The 21856-nt window shown below is 40.2% G+C and overlaps 1 protein-coding gene across 3 annotated transcripts in view; it reads right to left on the bottom strand.

The window, feature by feature from the left end:
* The window catches only part of EPS8 (epidermal growth factor receptor pathway substrate 8), a 136493-nt gene that overhangs the window by 113157 nt on the left and 1480 nt on the right, over positions 1 to 21856 (bottom strand). The gene's annotated exons all lie outside the window — the stretch shown is intronic.

The raw sequence follows: 21856 nt of genomic DNA, 5'->3' as shown, positions 1-21856 counted from the left end.
ATTAAATACACCCTCCAGAATCAGAATTGGAGAGATGCCTTCTTGTTTTGAAAGAGGGCAATACTGGCCTGATGATAAGTATTTTAAAAAAGTTTCTACTGGATCTAAATAGAGACATTTTTCTCAAAAACAATCAATAGACCTCATGATGCAAAACTGACATCTGCTTTATTAAAATGCACACATCCTCAGGAGATTAAGTAATTCTGCATGGTCTTACAGATCTAAGGATTCCTAGTACAGGATTTACATGGAAGATTTAAGTCAACTTAAAAATACATGCAAACCCCACACAAATAAGTGGCTACCATCTTTATCACTTTTAGCTTTGTCCCTTTCTAGCATATGGAAATGTACACTATAAGAATTACGTTTCTAATATTAATATTAATTAATATTACCATGAAAGTTGCAAATTTAATCAAAATTATTTACAGGCTTAGCATGAACACAATGGACTTATCAAATGAGCTTTCCACCTACTGCTCTGCAAAATAATCCTCCCATGAAGACAAAAGCACAGTGTTTTACTGAAAGTCTAACTCCAGTCTGAAAATGATTAAGTTAAAATGTATTTGCATGAATGTGTATTTAAAATGTATTTGTATTTTAAATATAAAGAGTAACAGTCTGCTTGTCTAATAGTACTTTCAAGCTTTAAACTCTATGGTATTATGACTTTCTCTTCTTTTTTGTCTCGCATATCACAAGCTTAAATTTAATTGAGATTAATTTGATTTACTGGCCCTCTAGGAATTGGACAAACATAACTAATATATTAGGCCGAAAATTCAATCTTTGATTAATGGGCTCAGGCAGCTCCACAGGGACTCTCAAGTCCTTAAAATAGTTAATGCTCATGTAAGTGTTGCAGCTTCAGACTCTGGGCTCTTCAGTGAGAACATGCTAAACACTTTCCCCACCCAAAGGAAAACAAAGACCTGGCAATTCTCTGTAAAGAATTAACAGAATAATAGCTGGACTTATAGTGAAAAGCTTCTTTGTCTTGACAGGCATAAATGCATCTCCCTGCATAAGAGATGACTGTGTTAACTGGAGCACTGCTTATTCTGTTACTCTAAATATTGCCTGAGGACCCCAACGAATCATGAGATGGCAAGGCTACATGCCAATTTATTAAGTTACTTCAGAAGAATGATGCTCAGGCCAGGACTTCGAAGTTCTAAATCTTTCTTATAGGAAATTAATGTAGATGCAGGATGATTTAGAGTACACCAGCAGAATGAATATAAAGCATTCAGCCTGTGCACATCATCTCCTATTCGAGGCTAAGGTAGCTGTCCCACTGAGAGATGACACATTCCACCTACAATGTTAAAAATACCTAAGTCCTTGTCAGTAATAGCTTTAAGTTTTATCATAAATTAACCTGGCAAAAGTTGCTCAGTAATGATGCTGGGCCAGTGACTTCACAAGATACCACAATCTACCCTTGTGAAAGTAGTGAGATTAACATAGTCCACAGTCTGCAGAGCAAACAGCCTTGGAACAAATTCTTTCAGGAAAATTAGGCAGGAAGACGCTATATTTGTAGAAATGGGAGTATAAGGCACTTTGTTCATTTTTTTAACCTCTCATTATTTATACTGATACCAACAATGGTGGGATGGATACTGGAAAGACCAAGAAAAAAAAAGTTTTGACCACAGCGTTGTCAACTCACAGCTGGGAATCTAAATACCTCTTCTCTGTTTCTGCAATTAGTAGCAACAACATGGCAAAGGCCTGTCCCCAAAATGCTACCGATTTACATGAAACTGCCAAAAATGAAGACTGTTTTCAGTGGGTAAAACCAAACACAGTGGGCAGAGACGGATTTAAAAAAGAAACGCTTACTGCTAAGCCACAAAAATACTGCAGCAACAGGAAAATAAGAATATTATATTTAATCACCTGTCTTCCTGAGGGAAGTAAAAACACTTTGCATACAGGACTTACTCAGAGACGTAACAATTCACAGAATGAAAAACATGACATATTTTTCATTCTGATTCTTTTCTAGGTACTTGAAGAGCATTTTTGTTTGCACTATAACCACACAATGCTGATACAACAAAGAGCCCATCAGCCCTGTAAATCCTATTTTTAAGTTCCAAGGAGACATGATTATGCATTATTCACGTTACATGTGGATTCTTTTTGACAGTGTGCAAGCTGGCAATATTCTAGCCAGGCAAGAAAATAATAATTTCCCCATGTATCAATGCTTAGACAGTTCAAAACAAACTAACTTTAGCTTGCCATATTGTTTTTTAGAAATCTGCAATTCCTTTATGATATGACAGTTTGCAGCATCACTTTCACTGTGAATCTCCTTGCAAAACCAGGGATGCAAATCACATTTCTCTGTCACAACCCAATGGAGAACTTCTCATCCAAGCCATGAAGTCCAGCTGAGCACTTCCCAGAGCAAGCACTGGGACACAGCAGCAGATGCAGGAGCTCTCTGTTTAGCTTGTACACAACAAGGAAAAAAGTAGTCTGTCCTTCTTATTTTTCCCCTTTGTAAGGTGTTATAACCCCCCTATTTCACTCTATTCTGTTCCCGGTTAAGCCTGACTGCAGAACATGGAGGGGGCTAGGCAAATGTTTCCCTTAATTTGCATGAGGGAAGGGAAATATCTATGGCCTTACGCAGCCATTCTCAACCAGTGTCCCGGGGGTATGAATTATACCTGTTCTACCTAACTGAATGTTTATTTGCATTCAAGTCAGGACTGGGATACAAAACATCAACAGATTTCTAGTTAGAACTATGTAAAACACTACTCCAGTCCCAACTATCAAAGATCATAAAAGAGGTAAAAAAAAACAAAACCAAACTGTGGACATGCACAATAACTCCCTCTTCTCTACCTCCAGCAAAGGCAGAAGGACAGTTATGAGCTTTGGTTTTTGAAATACTTTCCGTTTGTCTCATCTTCAAGGCCACTTACACAGAAAACAAATTACCTATGGTTTCCAGGTTGGTAACAGAGCTGGTGTGCAAACATGTCTCAGCATAAGGCTTGAGATCACTATCCTAAATGCCTTTGTATCTCTAGCCTTGAGCAAGTTCAACTTGTTTACTAAAACTGGCTTTAAAAAGCCCACCAAAAACCCACAACAAACAAACCAAACATAATCCCTAAAATCTGCAGAATAATATTCTCCAAGGGCAAAGGAACTGGCAGTATTAGCTGAGAACTAGATTCCCCCCATGCTTCTGGGAAAGAATGACATTGCGATGATATCCTGGCAAATGGAAGCTACAGAGTTCCCGAATTACCAAAATGGCCTCTTGCTTACCACAAAGTCATGGAATCCCCACCACAAGCACGGCTCAAAGACAGTTCAAGCTCAATAAATATCCATCTGTTCTTTATTTTTTACCCCACAGGCGCCACAGCCACCACTGAATGCTGCAAATAAATTGATGATGAGAAGTAGGCAATAGGAAGCTACCATCTGGAACTGAATAAATATTTACAATGTCCCAACACACCTAGCACAAAGCCTACAGAAGTTAAATGCAACAAACTAGCAGGATCAGACGATGGCAAGAAAGACTCTTACAAAGATTTTGTGGGATTATCAATTACTCCAGGCACATCATGAAACACATGTGAAATACACCTACAACCAGCAATGCAGGTTGCTATCCCTCCCAGCCTCTCTTCTCTCACCTAGATGTGCTCCAGAACGTGCGAACCAGCACCCACTACAAACAGCTCACAAACGGTGCTAAACTCCTCAGCTAGATTATAAAAAAATTCAAACTCAACATCGTAATTCAATCCAGCTGCAAGCTCAGAGAAGCACCCAGCCCATCATCTGTGACCCAGCCTGTGCTCTGCTCCATTGAGTGCCTAGGGGCACCAAAGGGTTGGCCCACAGCCCTATCACAGAATGAGTGGTAAAACCTCACCCAAAATAAGAGAGAACATCTTACACAGAAGGAGAGCAGATGTCACATTCTTGCATGTGAGAGATGCCAGAATCTTAGAAAACCAACTCTTTTGATTAGAGCTTGGCAAAAAAAGGCATAAAAATGAAAGAGGAGAGAATTATTCTTACTAGATAATGTAAAAATATTTACACAACGTTTTCTAAGAGTTCATCGCAATCAAGATTTCCTCCTTTCCTTTAAGTGCATATGCAGCCCCTTTTACTTTCGTTATCTTCTTAGAAGAGGGGTGATGAAAAGGAAGTGCTTGACCTACCCTGGACAAGGTCCAACCTCTAGGACATTAACTTATCTGTGCAATGCTTCAGAAGGAAGCAATGCCTTGGCAGGGTACAGGATGCCAACTATCAGAGCTTACATCTGCCTGTTTTTAAAGCATGAGGAACAGAAAGCAATTTTAAAGAGCAGAAACCCAGTGGTGCAGATAGTACCCACCCAGACCTTGCACCCAATCAATTTGGTGTTCCCACATCGTGATCAGCTCCTCAAGTGTCCCCTTCCCCCAGGCACTGTGCTGATGGAGGGAGAGCCATGCTACTGGAGACCAACACCTTTGGCCAGCCCCCTCATCGCGGCCCATCAGCACCTGGGAAGCTCCAGAGCAGCATCTCCAGTTGCTCACTCAACACAGAGCGGGAAGGAAGGCACAGAGAAATGGGATGCAGCAAAGTGAGGGAGACACAGAGTGAGGGATTACTTTTTCTTAGTACACCAGAGATGATTCTTTATGAGTCCACAGACTTAACACATTTCAAGCGGACTACTAGAAATTTAAATGAAGTGTGCACACCTAACTCAAGTCCCAAATGGGATATACAGTGCCCAGTTACCATAGCAACTTTCCTTTCAAGGTGCAGGACAAACCAGATTTCTGATAATCCACACTACTGCAATTGTGAGAACAAAATGGACAAGATAACTATTGATACACTTTTTTATTAAGTGCCTAAAAAACAAAGCAAAATGAATAAAAATATTTCACTTCAGATCATAAAACCAGGGTTTCTTTCAAGGTGATCAAGAGAAAACCCTATGCACAACAGAGAGATTCAAAAGAAAGAACACAATGAGTTGTGAAAAAAATCATGAGGGAGAACAGGATGGTCCCCATGAGCTGAAAATTTGACATACAATACATCTCCGTTAGATGAAAGCACATCCTTTTAAAATGTTATTTAGTGTAAAGTTGTAAATATATGTAATCCCTAGTGCAATACCTCAAAGGCTGATCAGGTAAGAGCTTTCTTTAAGCTCAGGTCACTACTTCATACAGGAAACATGACCTTATGTGGAAGAAATCTTTCATTCACTAATTAGCATTAGTGCTTTTATAAGAGAATATTCCAGGTTTAACCTGAGCCAAAGTCTCACCACTGTGTTATGGGAATTAATTATCTTGTTAGTGAAACATCATACTCTTCCAAATCAGCGAGCTGCCGACTACTTGCTACAATGAAAATGGCTTGCCTTTGTGAACATTTCTGCAAATGTCCAGCTTGGTTATTTATACTGCGCCTTTTAGAAATTCCTCATACATTTTTTCAACTGATTCATCATTTCCTTTCATTCAATGTTTAAACCGGATATGAAGGGACTCTTCTCAATTGTTCAGAAGCATCCTCATTTTAGCAATGGATGAAATTTCATACTATTCCCTTAAATATGATTGCAATACTGAAGTGCAGCACCAGTACAAAAGTTGGGAGTTTGCCTTCCTTTGGGATAAATGGGAAAAAAATATATCTTGTTATCATCACAAAGAAAAAAAATCCGATGTTCCTGTAAACTATGACTCATTGAATTTCTTGGGCTTGTTTTTAATTTATTTTTAAAGGAATCTTGACAACCTTTTTTTTCAGGAAGTTTAACCATTGCAAAACTTCCTTTTCCTCCAATATTATCTGTTAAGAGCCTCCAAGACATCTGAGATTAGCAAAACTGTAAACTTACCTCAAAAATGCTGGCAGTTAAGCAGAGGGTCACAACTCTTAGGTTGTTACAGAGAAATAAATGGGTTATTGAGAGGTAGTATGGAAATCACAAATCCATTAGTAACATGTAGTCTGTCCTAACCATTCCCATGGCAGAAGAGTTGGAACTAAATGGTCCTTAAGGTCCCTTCCAACCCAAACCAGTCTAGAATTTTTGGATCACCTTTGGAACACTATCAGCCATCAGCTTCAGACAAGATCATTGTATTACTGCTATAGTCTGAACTCTATTTAGGGAAAAAGAAAAAAGTTAAAACAAGATTCATTTATGACTTTAAGTTCTGTTTACCAACTGAGTAGGTAAGCATTTCAGAGTGTATGTTCTCCATAGGTTGCAGAAATGTTAACCAGTGACAGCATCAGAATTAAGACACATCTACAACTTGCTGAGAGAAGGAAAGAAAAATATTAAAAAGAAAAGGGAAATAAAAAGTTGAAAATCACACTTTGTCAGGTCAGTTTTACAGTTTCTGAAACGCCAGTTGTTCATCTTAGCACACCACTAGTCTCAAATGGTGAAAGTACTGCTAATCAAAAGACTCTTATTACAAGAAAGGTTTGGGCTTGTATTTAGGCACAGGAGTGAGAGAAGAGGTAGGGGAAAATAATCTCTCTTCTGGGTAAATACTTATGTACAACAAAGTGGAAGAATAAAGAAATTAAAATATATGGGTTCACATACTACAGCCTTGCAAGAAGAGCAGCGGCAGAGTTAAGGGCCAGTTGCTGAAGTCACCCACGAACTCCTTTTGTCTCTTTCTGCTCTTTTGGCTCACAGCCCTTTTAGATGAGAAAAGTGACTGTGTGCCAGTGGTGCTCGTGTGTCCTGAGTGCTTCAGGCATTTTAAAGACAGATGGAATGCTGTGGCCTTCATTCTCCAGGTCTACATTTTTAGGCATCATTTTGCACACCTTCAGTGTTATGGGTGGACTCTCAAGAGCCATTACAGAGATCTAGCTTTCCGTCACAGCTCTGCATCTGCCCTCTTGAAGGTCTCATTTCTCAAATGCTCATTCCCACTCCCCACAGTAAGTATTCCCAACTTAGGTTCCTCTTGAGAGCAAAATTTAGCATCTTCCATGGTATAATCATCAGCTAAAGCACTGTACCCTTCTATTAAACTTGCATTTTAAAACACAGTATTTTCTTCAATTGCCCAAAAATTACATAACCTGCTTTTAGCAACCTGTAGGCAAAGTGTCCAAAACCCCTTTGAGCTGCCACTTTCCCCCTAATTGTCCAAGCTCTCATGACTACAGTCTCCTCTTCCTTTACTCTAGGGAACCCATTTGAATTTGAATGCTGGTGCCTCATGTTTCATCCCTGTTAGATGAACCAGCATATCCATTTCCTGCACTAATAAGTTTAAATGAGTAGTGACAGTTTCCAGTCATGCAGAAACATAGGCAGACTCAGATGTCATTCTCAAAATGGTGATTTGAGAGAGAGAGCATCACAGTCAAATTGCCAAAATAGATACCTGTTTTTAAACGACTCATTAAAATACAGGGCAGATCAAAAGGCCTGAAAGCAAAAGGATTATTAGGAGAAGAAAAAAAAAAAACCACCGTATTTAATCTGTTAGCTAACGTGTTAGAATCCCCAAGAAGATAAAGCAATTTTAGTTTCAAACAAAAGTACTTGCCTGTGTGAGAAAAGACAACTTATTATTAATTCAAGATAAAATCATGGTACTGGAGGTGAGCCGTTTTATTGTTTTCACAAGACTTACCAGGCTGAACTCAAGATAACAGAAGAATCCCACGGCTTTGCAGAAAAGAGATAAAAGCTACAAGCTCTGGTTTCCCAAGTGGCAGCACTGACATTCCCCACTCCAGACCTGTTCACAATCGCTGTCATAGCCCTACCTGATATCATGGCTAGGGATTTAATTTTTTAGCATCACTGGGGCAGTCATTTTGGCTTTCACTGTCCAGTAGCTAGCAACAGAGGTCTATAGCCAGTGCAAAAAGACCTGGACACTGTAGAAATACATGGAAACAAACCCAGTTTCTTTTGCTCCATCTATACAATGGGCACTTTGAAGAGCACAGGGTTCATAAGAAAGAAAATTAGTGATACACTTCCCATTTAACTGTTAGCCTTTAAAGGGGTAAGTCTAGATAAAGAGCTGAGTGAAAACACAATGAAGTGCCTCATAGCAGGGGATCCTGGAGGCTCTCCCGTCTCTCAAGGGTCACACACTGAAGTTTTAATGGAGGTGAAATGAGCCCCCATTCATTACCATTCTGCTCAGTCAACAGCACCCACCTCTTCATCATCACATCACTTACTACTGCTAGTAAACCCTACCTAACCCTACCATGCCAATACTGCACGAAAGCTAATTCTTCAGCCTGGCAAGCAACTGAAAATTGTGATGGATTTCAATACAGAAGAGCTTAGACAAGTTTACAGTAAAAGTTGTTTAGCTTAGTTTGAGACAATACTGAGTAGTAAGATTGAGGATGAGCAGTCTTATTTCACTCATTAGCCAATGAGTGAAAGAGATCTCAGCTATTATGAAATGAACAGCCGCAAACCAAAGACATTAATCCTCACATTTACTTCACTAGGGTGCAGGTAGCACCCAAAAGATGCTATCGTTCATTAAACACATCAATCTCTGACTTTTCACCTCTCATTTGAAACCTACAGCTAAACAAAGTACGCTCAGAATCAACCTATATGTAATGCAGCATTTTCAGCCTCTCTTCACTACACAGTCTAAGGACAGTAGCATTTTAAGATTTCTTTGTAGTTCATATCCCAGTGACATACCAGTGAGAGAGAGCAATCCCAGAGCGATGCAGAGGAACATCAAGGAACATTAAGTGGAGACAAGGGAGACCATTAGGTAGTTTTATATCCTTTCTTTTTCTCAGGAAAAAACCCTCTCATCTCAAATAAACAGACGGGGTTTCTTGGTTTATTTGCTTTTATGTCTGGAGCTTGACACTGCCCAGCAGAATTGCATGAAAACAGAACGCTCGTTTAAAATAGTACAGACTTCAAACAAAAGATGTGTCTCACAGTAAGATGAAGACAGAAAAAAAAACTTAACAAGAATGTTGACAAACTCTTTTAAATTATTTCCAAATGATTTAAGCTCCTATTAGTAAAAAAAGCACACAATTTTTTGAGGGGGTTGTTTTGGTATTTTGTTGTGGGTTGCTGTTTTTATTTGAGATTTTGGGCCTCAATCTCTTAAGCATTTAAGTTTGACAACAGGCAGACAAGTTGTGCTATTAATATCAGCGAAACAAGTAAATATTTATAGATCAAGATTTTGATCCTGATCAACCCTCTCCCCCGTAGTTGAGGGCAACTTCTCATGGACACCGCTACCAAGCTTTATCAGTGAACATTTCCAACAGGAATGAAGAACACCTTCAGACTGCTCAGAGTAGGTCTCAGGCAATTCTCAGTAAGTTCTGAAACAAAAGATTTCTGCTTACTACAGCCAGTGAAAGGGGAGAAGACTTCTTCCTCAGCCACAAACATTTGAGTACCACTATACATCAGAGCCTATGCTCCATTAGATTTTAAAGTGAACTCCATGAACTACATCATTGTCTGGAACATATCAACTGCTGAAGACAGCAGTATGTACGTTGTGTACAATATGTACATTACCAGATGTGGTTTTCCTAGGAAAGACACTAGATCTAGATGAACACAAAATACACAGCTCTTGCAAAACTGGAAAGAACTGAAAAACTATCTGCACAGAATACGTACACATATTGTCTCACAGGCATAAATGAGGAAAGAGCAAGAGAGGGCAAAAGCCCTGCATTTTTTCTGCCAGAGCAATGACTCAGTGAATTTCAAAAAGCACTAGGGGGAATCTGTGTCCAGAGTGGAGAGTGCACATTTGGACCATAATCACATATGGTTTCTAGTCAGTGAGTACAGTATCAACACCCCAAAGGCTGTGAAAAAAACCCACTCCTGTACAACAAAAATGACCCTAAACTCTAGATATGCATCATTTTTAAGGTCAGTTGATCCCTGAAGGCACATGTCTACAACAGAGTAGAACAGAGGAATATCTGGAAGTCTCCATTATTTTATGTAATCATGGCAACAAAACTGCCTCAGAACATTTCCTTTTTACTGGAAGTAAGAGTTCCATTCAGGGGAGGCATGCAGGGAGCACATAAAGAGCAAGGTCATCTGTAAAATTACCATGCACTTTTCTTTACAACCTAAAGAAGTCACTGCACTAAAGCTCTCCAAAGGTGGGGGGGGGTAAGCCCAAGGAGGACTTGCATTACTTGTGACATTCCCACACAGTCTTTGTGGATTCAATTTCCTACATTGCCTGAAGTGACATCTGCAAATCTTGTTCACTAGCAGACATAAGGGAGACAACAACCACAGATAAAAGTGTTACTGCTGGCATTATCGGGAGTGCTAGCACAGCATGCATCTGGACATCCCAGTCACTGTACAGCACCATCTCCATGGTCTAGGAGGTAGGAAGGCCCCATATAGGTTCGCCTTTCAAATGTCAAGGTGAAACTATACCAGAACCTCTTCAACAGTTCTACGGATTTCTCCCACAGGACAATATAGCCTTTAACTCTTACAGACTGTTCTGCAACCAAGCATCTCAGTCTGCCGTTAGAGCAAAAAATGATCACGCAGAGAAGTATGTAGTGGTTTGGAAAGTGATCCGAGTTCATACAATTTATACAGTGAAACATTAAGAGAAAGAAGTACAGACTCCAGGATCATCTGCTTTTAGCCTGAGGTTTTGGGGGAAAAGGTCTGTATGCAGAGGAGGAAATCTCAGAGGAGGAAACATATAAATGCAAACAAGAGCATCTGAAGGATAGCACCACATACTGGCATTCACACAATTCAAACACAGAACCACTCAAAATTCACTGATGTACCAATGCTGCCAGAGGCAGGTAGTTTAAATTATTGTGTCTATCTTCCTCAGGCCAAAGAATCTTGTTTTGCGCTTTTCTACCAGAAACAGAAGAGCAGAAACTCTCCTCCTTCATACACTCTGGAGGTCAAACTAGATGATGTAATGATCCCTTGTGGCTTTAAACAGGTTTTATAGATTATCTGACTTAAAAATAGACCCAATGTTTAAATAATAAAAATCTCTTGAAAATGAGTGCCTCCTACAACAAGCCTCCTGCCACTAGCCAAGACCGGGAGAACCTATGACCATAGGAATTGTTGTAATAAACCAAAGGGAAAAATCTTAGGTAGATACCCTGAAATTCAAATTTCATCCCACTGATTTATCCACCTGAAAAGCAAACAATATGTATTATTTGCTATCTAGTCTGCTTTAGCTAGGTGCAGATCTCCAGAAAAGCATGCAGACAGAAGATGTGTCTATGGTGCAGACACCATACCCAAGCTTGGGTACTGGACCAATTTAACCATGACAGTAAGAACCTCAGTCCTCAGCCAGAAGGCATGAAGTGCACCACATCCCATGCAACTGTAGCCTGTTTCTGGTACTGGGAGAGTACAATTAAAGCCGGCTTGGACATGCCTGCACTGTCCTGACATCTCTGCTGTAGGCACTCCTCTGAATAACTGAATTCAAAGCCTGTCACCATACAATAACTGCCAGAGGTCATGCTGTCACAGGTCAGACGAGGACCGGAACTCATTAAGTGGACCAATATGTGTTGAAATTTTCCTCCCTTTTCAAGTAAAAGGGCAAAGGAGGAAGTACAGGAGAGATGTGCTGTCATCTTGTCAATGGAATTGCTCCGTGTCAGCTACACCATTGTTTTAACTTGTCACAAGCACAAGCAAAACAATACAACACAACAAACCTCACCAACTTGTATGAAGAGCCTGGAAGTCCACTGGAAATCACTTAATTTCGTAAGCCAGTGAGTACATGAATGATAGGAATGAGACTACTTTGCTCATGTGTTTTGACAACGGCAATTTAATTTAATTTATTGTATATTTATTATAAAGCACCACGAAATGCAGTGTGGAATTTCTTATAAAAGTAATTACAGTCTAGTAATGCAAGATCTCATTGAAGCACACCATTAATTCCTTGACAGTTAGGGAACAAGCCAAATACTCTGTGCAAATATAGGATTAGCAAGGTTTCAACACACATACTTCCTTGCACTTAAAATGTGCAAGGAGCAAAGCTTATTAAAACAGCATTTCATATTATGATTTAAAATGATGGCCCCTCAGGCAGATTCTCTGTACATCAAAAGATAGCTATTATACTACTATATGTTACAGTCTAGGATAACAGAAAAAGAAATTCCTATCAAGTTGCTGTACTGCTCTACATAGGGAGCATAAAAAAGTTGCTCTTTCCTACATCCCTGAAGAAAACCCAGACTTTTATACAAAATGAGGCGTCACTAGCCTCACACAATACAGAAAGAACAGCTTTAATACAACACTAAGAATTGTCTTCCACTTTTAGCTGCTGAAAATATTTTCAGCAAAGCAACATTTTGTAATCCCACCATCCCACCACCCCACCACCATTTGGGACATCTCTATATGGGCCTCAGGGTTATATTCCCTCCCTCTGTGTGTTTAAACTGCTTCTATTTCTATGCAGAAGGACTTTGTGGTTGTACGCTTATAATTGTTTTTTAAATAGGATTTCCCTAAAATTAAATAAGTAAATAAAAGGCTAGTGCTTTTTTCTATGCTCAGTTGTCCGAAAATTTGCTTATACATAATCTTAAAGGACTGAATCAGTTTCCTTCTTTGCATTATTTCTGGTTTAGAAGTCCTTGCAGTGCAGCCACTACAAAGTCATGCTGCACATAGTCCAGAGTCATGGGACCTCTCTAACGTGTTAATTTATCATGTCTTCATAATTAGAACTGATCCAGAAGCTATTAGTAAGCATCTCTAGCAATTTAAATAAGCATTATCCTAGATATTAAGATATGATTAGAAACAGATAACTTGTTGTAGGCAGTTTGACAGCCTAACTTAGTAAACTAGAACCCCCTAAAAATCACCAGAAATGTCTAACAACAATATTCAAAGTAGGATCTCCTAACGAGCAATTGAGAACGCTGAAAGAACTCACAGAAGGTGTGGTGTTCCTCCTATCCTATTTCAAATGTTTACAGTAAGAAGAACAGAGAAGTTTTCTTCAAAGCAGTATTATTATCATCAATCCTCTCCAACATTCCAGCAGCACAATATTCTTCTTATAATGCAACTGAGTAACCCCCTCAGATCCTCAGGAGGTGTTAGGAAAGTAATTGTTCCCCCTCAGTATTCCTTTGTTATTACTTTCTCTTTTATTTTTCACACCCTTATTATTTTAGGCAGAAATTACTTGGAGATATTATCATCAATTTACCAAAATAGAATTCTCCTGCATTTATTTTCTTTTAGGTGAAAGCTCTACAATGAAATGGTACGTTAAAGCTAAATCCAATGATTTTCTACCTAGTTAAAACTGACTGGCCCACTGAGTCTTTAGTTTAATTTCCCCCTCTTTCATTTTGCTAAGTAGAAGAGAAATGAATCTACCTTCAAGCCTGCTGGAATCAATCTTCTTTTCCATTTCTCACAATTTGTAAGTCAGAGGCTTAAAAAGTGTTCATATCCTCTTTTAACAAGCTGGTTATGCGAGATAAGCGAAAGAACATTAATAAAAATAGCTCAGCATTAAGTCATGAATGTTTTACTAAAAAAAAAAAAAAAAATCCTAAAAAAAAAAAAATCCTAAAAGCTAATTGTGATTTATACCACGTCTCTTCTTCTATACTCCCAATTATCAATCATCTCCAGAAGATGCCTTGTTTTACATACAAATGTCATGAATGCAACTGCTGCCAGCTCACACCTAATCAGGTGAACCACCAAGCAGCAAAGACTACTCCCCTGTTAGCCCTGTGACTTGCAGAAGCTGACATACTGCAGAAGAGGTTTTGTTCTGTCACAGTTACGGGCTTCTTTCTGTTTGTTTTGTTTATCAAGTCCTTCACAAATATTTCGCAGCTGGAAGCACAGCCTCTCTCAGCTCAGCTCTCCCGCACGCTGTACCTTGACTTTTACCACCACCCTCAGTGTCTCCGGTGCTCATGAAAACTGTATCTAGAATAACAACAATACAACCACCAGCACTGAAACTTTTTATTACTGCAATTACAACAGAGAAGCTAGAAGTAACAGTTACAGTACTTAGCATTTACACGGTGCTTTCTATCTTCAAAAGGCTGTATAAACATTTGTTAATTAAGACTCACAGAACTCCTGAGAGCCAGATATTTTTTGTTTATAAACAGGAAAACTAAGGCAAAGAGATAAAACAGCTGGCTCCAAAAACAAGATCTTGAGATGACTTTTTAAAAGGAAATGGAGATCTCTTTGGACAATAAGAACTTTCAGGGTTATAAAAGTACAGCTTAAAATACTCAAGGAATCCAATGGCATGGTCTCATGCTGTGAGCATCCACCCCCTCCAAAAAAGTCAGCACACTCCTTCCCCAGGAGGAAGTCATTCACTGCTGCTAACTGCTCTAAACTCATTGCTGCTGTGGAGCACGAAACACTGGGCTGCACATGCCAGTGGGACCACCTCATCTGCCAAAGCCCCAACCTGGAAGTCCAAGCCCCTCTGAAGAAGGTCAAACTGTTGATAAGCAGCACAGAACAGTGACTTCAGTCACCATCAAGACTGAGCCTCGAGAGCAATTTGCTTGTCCTCCAGGGCTGTATTCCGCTCTGTCACTATTTAAGAAACATATGAATGCTCACTTTTCTTGCATGTCAACATTCAGCTTGAATACAAAAGTGAGAAAACCTGTAAATTCTAAGTAGAAAAGAACAAATGCCACCATGTACTGGAGGCACTTTTGAGAGTATCTCGCATTCATATTCAGTAAGACATTGACTGAACAGACTTTTGTGTGTGTATCAGACACCTCAGTCACACAAAGAAAACAAATGCCTACACACACTCTTAACACCTCCTATTCAGGTCTTGAGCTCTAAAACTGCTTGAGGGAAGCTTAAAATTACTGCCAAGACAAAATACATGGTGTTAAACCTTTAGAGAATGCATTACTTTTAAAACCCTATCCCACAAAGACTTGACTACCCATGTAAATGCACATGTGATATTTCCCACTGAGATCAATGGGTCTGAAATGCATTTCAGAAGATGCTGGAATAAAGACTAACTACACAAAATGGGAAAAAGAGTTGGTTTGTGAGCAAGAAAGAGCTTTATTGCAAGAAGTGGCATGAAATGCATTCTGCGAACCTGGACATAGGGCACTATGTGCAACCAAAGAGTGAAGCAGAACAAAAAGGGTAGAAAAAACTTAGAGGATAAATAAACAGAAACAAAACCCCTTGAGACTAAAATTATACCAAGACTCAAGAATGGGATGGACTAGAATATGGAGGACTGTAGAGAAACATGGTTCAGGCAAGTGGAAAAGGAAGAAAAACACTGAGAACTCACCCAGGGGCCAGGCTGAGCAGGGAGAAGTACTGAGACCAAAGCTGAAGGTAAGGCTCAAAACACAGCAGCACTTTAGCACAGAAGCAGCCATGAGAAGGAAACCAGTGGCTACAAGGAAGAAGCTGCGTTTGTTTCTTGGCAATGGTAGGACATTCGTCACACAGGGGTGACTTACCTGATGGACACTAAGGTACAACGTCCAGATTCCTTACTCTGTCCTGCCCTCTGTACATGAGATAGCACTAAGAGGCTAATCACCGGATTTATTAGCCATAACAAAGTTTGCAGCTAAAATAGGAACAGACTCCACCCTCCACTGTCCCACCACCCAGCCCTCTGCCCTCACCCCTGGACAATTCTTTATCCTTAAATACAGGAAGAGAAGGAAACAGAAGAAAAGAAACATTACACTAAGGTTGCGAGAGCATGGGAAGAACTGCAAAGCAGTAAGTAATGCTATAATAGTGGAGTAGAGAGTAAGTAATTCCACTTCAGGAAATGAAAGCCTGAGATGACATTGAAGTAAAAAGAAGAAAAATGTGTATTTATATACATAGCCTACCATGCAATTCTGAAGATGAAATGTGTATCTGTATCTCCAACTGAAGGCAGTATAATGCACTCACTGGCTTTTTAAGACATGTTGTGCAAAACTGAAAACTACTTTAAAGGCACGTCTATAAATGTCTGACACTTCCATGCCAATTTTTAAAATTGCACAGAAGATCCTCAAGCTGAATTTTATTACAACTTGATATCACAAGCTCCTCATGATGTAACTTAATTTCATTGCATAGTCTTTGCTGTATTATTGTCATACGCATTCAGTTACAGTGAAGAACTCGACACGCAAGATGAATGTCTCACTCTTTGTACAAAGGTCTCACATTCACATGCTCTGAGTAATAATGCTGAACATTGAAAATGTTTTTACGATACACTGGGATTCTCACAGGCACTGAACTCTTAATGAACCCCTGCACCAACCAGACACCTAACTTCCTGAAACACCGAGTGTTAAACCCCTTATGTATTAGAAAAAGAAAGCTTTCTCAAGGCTAATTACTCCAAATTATATTTTACACTGGAAACAAAGAGATCTTTGACGTGGGAAATAGAGAAGACAACCCCTCAGACACACGTGGAAGCAAGCGAAAGAGTGGTGACATCGGAAGAAGAAAGAGTACATCAGAATGATGAGCAGAATCCTCAGTCTTCATGAAAGGAGTATTCAGAGGGCTGAATTAACATTAAACCCTCCCAACCACCCCAGAATGAAAGGAAGTGCTCATTAACCAAAAGTTCATGTTCCAGGTGAAAGGCAAATCACTACGAGCATTAAGTGAACAAATCACAGCAATGTCAAATTCCACCTTAATTTAAAACATTGATAAAATTAGGATAATCTTGTGTCTTACCAGGCATCTGTAGGTACTGAAGAGCAAATGGACTTCTGTAATCCCATGTATTTCTCATGGGTTTTAGATCAAGTTTCATGCAGCTGATTTGAAGGGTATGCTCAGGTATCATTTCCCTTTCCTAGTGGGTTTGGACCTATACTAATGAACAGCAAAAAGGTACTGTTTATATCTTACTTTCAGCTTCTCCTTTCGTTTGAGCCAATTTCTAGAAGGCAAGGGGGAGGAGAATGAAGAATTCATGGGAGAAGCAGCAAGCCTTGTGCCTGCTTTTCTACTTGGTTGAATCTTTAAAAACGCTTTTGCATGCAGCAGCAGAAATCAAAGTAATACCTACAAATCCCATGAGTCTTCCATTTATTTTCCAGCTACAAACACTCCCAAGCTACATATGTTAATGCTCACAGTGATACTCTTACAGTAGACTAAGGCTGAAGCATCCAGCAGTTACAACAAATTCCAGCCTCCCGCCCCAGGAAGCAGTTATGGAAACTTCACAATTAAGTCAGCTGAATACAGCTCCTCTACACTCATGGAAGGTTTCAAAGAAGTCAGATGTTCCCTTACCTTCAGTGGTAATCTATACAATCCAGCAAATCCATAAGTGGTAACATTTTGGATTATTAAAAGAGAATTCCTCCATCCCATGTAAAACCAATACATTTTTTTAAAATAAGTAAATAAATAAGAAGTTGTCTGCACAAAACATACTTCACATTACTGAACATCCATAGCATCTACTCTCATTCCACAGATACCATTCTTAAAATGGTGAGGTTTTACTAAACAGTCTGTTGAAATACTCAAAGGTTTCACAGCATCACAGGATAAGAGGTTCACCATTTCACAACCTAGAGTTTTATACAGGTTTGTTCGGCGTATTTTCCTCTGTAGTTTTATGGAGGATATAGCAAATTCCATGGTCAAAATGCCAACCAGAGTGAAGCTTGAAGAACAAATGCAAGTAGAATCCCCAGTCTCACCATCAGGACTGAGGATGACATTATGCATGAGAAAACCACAGAAAACCCCAGGAAAATGGGTAACTTAAGCAGAGATTTAGGAATTCCATGGAAAACACTAACCCTGCACCTTTGAAGGTAGAGACATCTGCTCTGCCTATCCAGAATGCGTACGGTTGTGGAAATCTATTCAGGAAAAGACAAAGGTAATAAATAAAGTAACTTGTAATTTGCTATTTCCACTTTAGATCTTAATCCTTCACAGATTCACAGCATGAGTAACTTTTATTACAGAGACACTGGCATAGAAAGGGAAGGGAAAAAAGTACTGGAAGCATTCACCAGTAGAATTCAAGGCCCTATGTTGGCTAATATTTAAAAAAAATTACTGAATCTGGCATTACAGAATGAAATCAAAGGCATGTGTTAGTGGTTGTGGGCTACAGTCACTGCTTAAAATGAAACCACGTCCTCAAAAGCTAATGCTAACCTTTCCATTCGTAACTGATTCATTTTTTATCCGCCCAGTGTCCATGACAAGCAATTAAAAACAAAACAAACAAAAAACAACCAAACAAAATCCCTCCCCACAAAACAGATCTGAAGGCTGTTTCTTCCCACATCATTGTGGCCTTTCCAAGGTGGCTGTGACTAACCTCATCAGGCAACAAAGCAGCATTACGTAGGATCTTTGCGTATCAAACATAAAAGACACCTTGTCTCACCTATTTCAGTATCAGAAGAGCTATGTTTTGTAAACAGTTCTGCAAACGCTTTCCAATACACACACACCAAACAGTCCCACTGATTTAGTTGAAACTTTAAATGACTTTATACCTAAGTTCATCTATGGGCACAAAGGGGGAGAACTCCAGCAGTCATTCAGGACTGCATTAACAGGCAAAGTTGCCAGCAAACTCTAAAATTCGAATGACAGCCATCATCTAACTTGAGATCTGGGGTGGGAAAAAGAAATTTCATGGTATCAGGGTTAAATCAAGATCTGCATGAAACCATGAGAAATTCAGCATGTTGGATGAATAAATTGGTGGATGAATCAGAGTCTAACTCTGGAGCTGAGATAAAATGGCAGTGGTTACAGCCCTCCCTGAAAGCAAGAATTCTAGTTTCTGGAAATGTAAAGTGTTTAACACGGGAAAAACTAGAGAACTACCACTGAAAACAAGAAATTAGCCTCTAATTCCTTTGTAAAAATTCAATATATAACTGTACTACTAATTTAGTTACAGATGGAATTTTTGTGACTTACAGTTTTAGCAGGTATTGTGCAAATACGGCCCTACTATGAGGAAAAAGGGCATTTCAGGCATCATGCTACTCTCTGTACCACAAAGCAAATACTAAGGGTTCAAGATCAGTTAAAACCCATCTAATCATGAGCTGTTGACTAACCTCCTTGGGAACCCAGCTCAGGACTAGAATGACGAAAACTTGTAAATCCTATGGACAAAGGGGTCACAACCAGATGCTGTTAAGTGAGAAAGCAAGAACAAATCCTCATTTCAAAGGAAATGTGAGAAAAAGCCATATCCACATGCAGAAAATAAAATGCGTGGCAAATTCACCTTTCCAGTTCTCTTTGAATGGAGATGTGAGGATCAGGCCACACACACTGTACCACGAGCAACACAGCTCGAAGGTGTTAAATGCATTTTCCTTCTGCCACCAGCCCCACAGCAGAGAGAAAAGAGTCTGGAGGGGTCACAGACCCAAGGGCTTCATTTTTCTGTCTGGCAAAGCTGTATCTTCAAGAAAATTCCATACCTTTTACCACTCTTTCATCGTTCCAGAAGACAGAGCAATGCAGGAATTGTAATTAGGAATATAAGAGCAACAAGTGCTAGAAACTAAAATCAAAGTTAGCAAGCACTTTTATTAATGCAGTCTCCATTGTGTGGACTTGAAGTCTTCTGTTACCTCACTGCAGCAGCTGAAAATAAAAGTTCTTATATATTTGACACTAAGGGCACCAATTACTCAACTTCAGATGTTTAGATTTTAATAAGCTTTCACTCACAGGGAAAAAAAGTGCAGCAGTTACTGTGACTGATTTGCTATTTACAGCTAGACTGTGGACAGGAAGAAAATCCATCATATTTCACAAATTTAGCTGTCACCAAGTGCAAAACTTCTGCATTTTTTTTTTCCGTCTGTGAATTACACAGCAGAACTAAGTATCTTTAGATCAATCTTGCCCTCTCTATTATAGCTATATGTAACCCAGCACATAATCACTATTGGGTTTTGTTGCCTGTAGGGTGCTACCTCCTCCCAGTTAAATCTAATGGGATGCGTTGGCTATTTGCAGAATTACACGCAATCAGAAGCATGCATTCTGAGCTGCGAGAAGGCATAACTCAATACTGCTGCTATTATGAGTATGTGACAATAGAAGCCAGTTGGACAATTAAAGTCCAAAGCCACTTATATTTCCACAGCCTCCCCCAGTAAAAGCAAGCAGCAGCCCCAACCCGCTTCTGTGGAGCCTTGAGCACAGTATCTTGTTACCTGACGATACCCGTATGCTGATAATGCTACACTCCCTGTGAACTGTGAATCAAGATGAGATATGCTGTGTCTGCCTTACACCTTGGAAACCCTGTGACCTCTTTGCAGTCCCCACTGCTCACCAAGAGGAAACAACCAACATATTTCAAGCCTGGCCTTGAAGAGAACCACTTCTCAGAGGGCAAGCCCTGCAGCATTTCCATGGGCATTCCATGGAAAGGACACTGGTCACACAATGCTGATTCAGTAATTCCAGTTGCTAACAACAAAAATGGTCATTTTTATGTTCCCCCCTGTAAGCAACTTTTATAGCTGACATACAGACATTGCACAATCACAAACAAGAAGAAAGATGGTTAATAGGAAGGGAGGAGGACCACATTTTTGATGATGGAGAGAACAATTAAAATATGATCTACACTGCAGAGACACATAAAATTCACCCTTTAGTCAATATTTCAGCAGAAACACCACAGAGCAGTAGCACTTTTATCTTCAGTAATTCACTTTAAGTAAACAAAGCAGACTCCACCAAAGGTCCTACTGCTGCATGTCCACAATTCTGAGGGGTACAAGACCCATGAGCCAAAGCAAAGCACAGCTTTTGAGCGGGACGGTTGTTTCCCAAACAACATCATAGAATCACAGAATAGTTAGGGTTGGAAAGGACCTTAAGATCATCTAGCTCCAATCCCCCTGCAACAGGCAGGGACACCTCCCACTAGACCAGGTTGCCCAAGGCTCCGTGCAACCTGGCCTTGAACACTGCCAGGGATGAATGCCAGTTTTCGTTAAGAAACATTTGTTCCACCCTTCTTCAACTGCCTATTACTAGCTGGCTTTAAATTAGGCTTTAAAAGAAGGGTTTCATAGGTACAGCACAGACCTACTGAGGTTACGAGGGGGCAGGAGCACCTTAGCTCATACTGCAAAATGCCACAAATCTGTTTCCCACCGTGTGCCCAGGTCATCCATCATGCAGTGGCGGATGCATAAAGGCACGCATGTCATGGTAACGAGGGGAGCAGGAAGAGTAAGAAAGCCAGAGAAAGTTAGCAGATAGAGAAGATAAGGAGGAAGACGGGAGGGCACAGCACCAAAGAAACACGGGCAGGCAACAGGATAATCCCTCCTGAAAGCTGCCCTGCGCCAGCTACCAGCAATACATCCCGCCTTTGCAAAAGCGAGCTTAACCACCGGGGGAAAAACACCACAATAAAGACAGAAAGCCAAGTCACCTGGTAGAAGGTGAGGCAGGAGGGCACAGATACGGACTCTGCCATTCCCGAGCACCGGCGGGATCCCGGCGGGCAAGGTGCGAGCAGGTGTGGCGGCGGCTCGCGTTACCGCGAGGGAGGAGGAAAGCACACGTACACCTATACATACACACCGAGAGCTACGTGTGCACCGAGCCACGGCGGCGGGGCAGGGCAGGGCAGGGCAGGGCAGCAGCGCTACACACCGTCCCCAGCCGCCGCGGCACAGCCCTGCTCAGCGCGGGGTGCCGGGAGGGAGTTTCCCAGCGGCC

The sequence above is a fragment of the Pezoporus wallicus genome, unplaced genomic scaffold (genome assembly GCF_028554395.1).
Source record: "Pezoporus wallicus isolate ANWC-B61680 ecotype Strahan unplaced genomic scaffold, APGP_CSIRO_Pwel_v1 contig_2908, whole genome shotgun sequence".
Lineage (NCBI taxonomy): Eukaryota > Metazoa > Chordata > Aves > Psittaciformes > Psittacidae > Pezoporus > Pezoporus wallicus.
The sequence above is the reverse complement of the archived record's forward strand: the minus strand, read 5'-3'. Positions and strand labels throughout refer to the sequence as shown.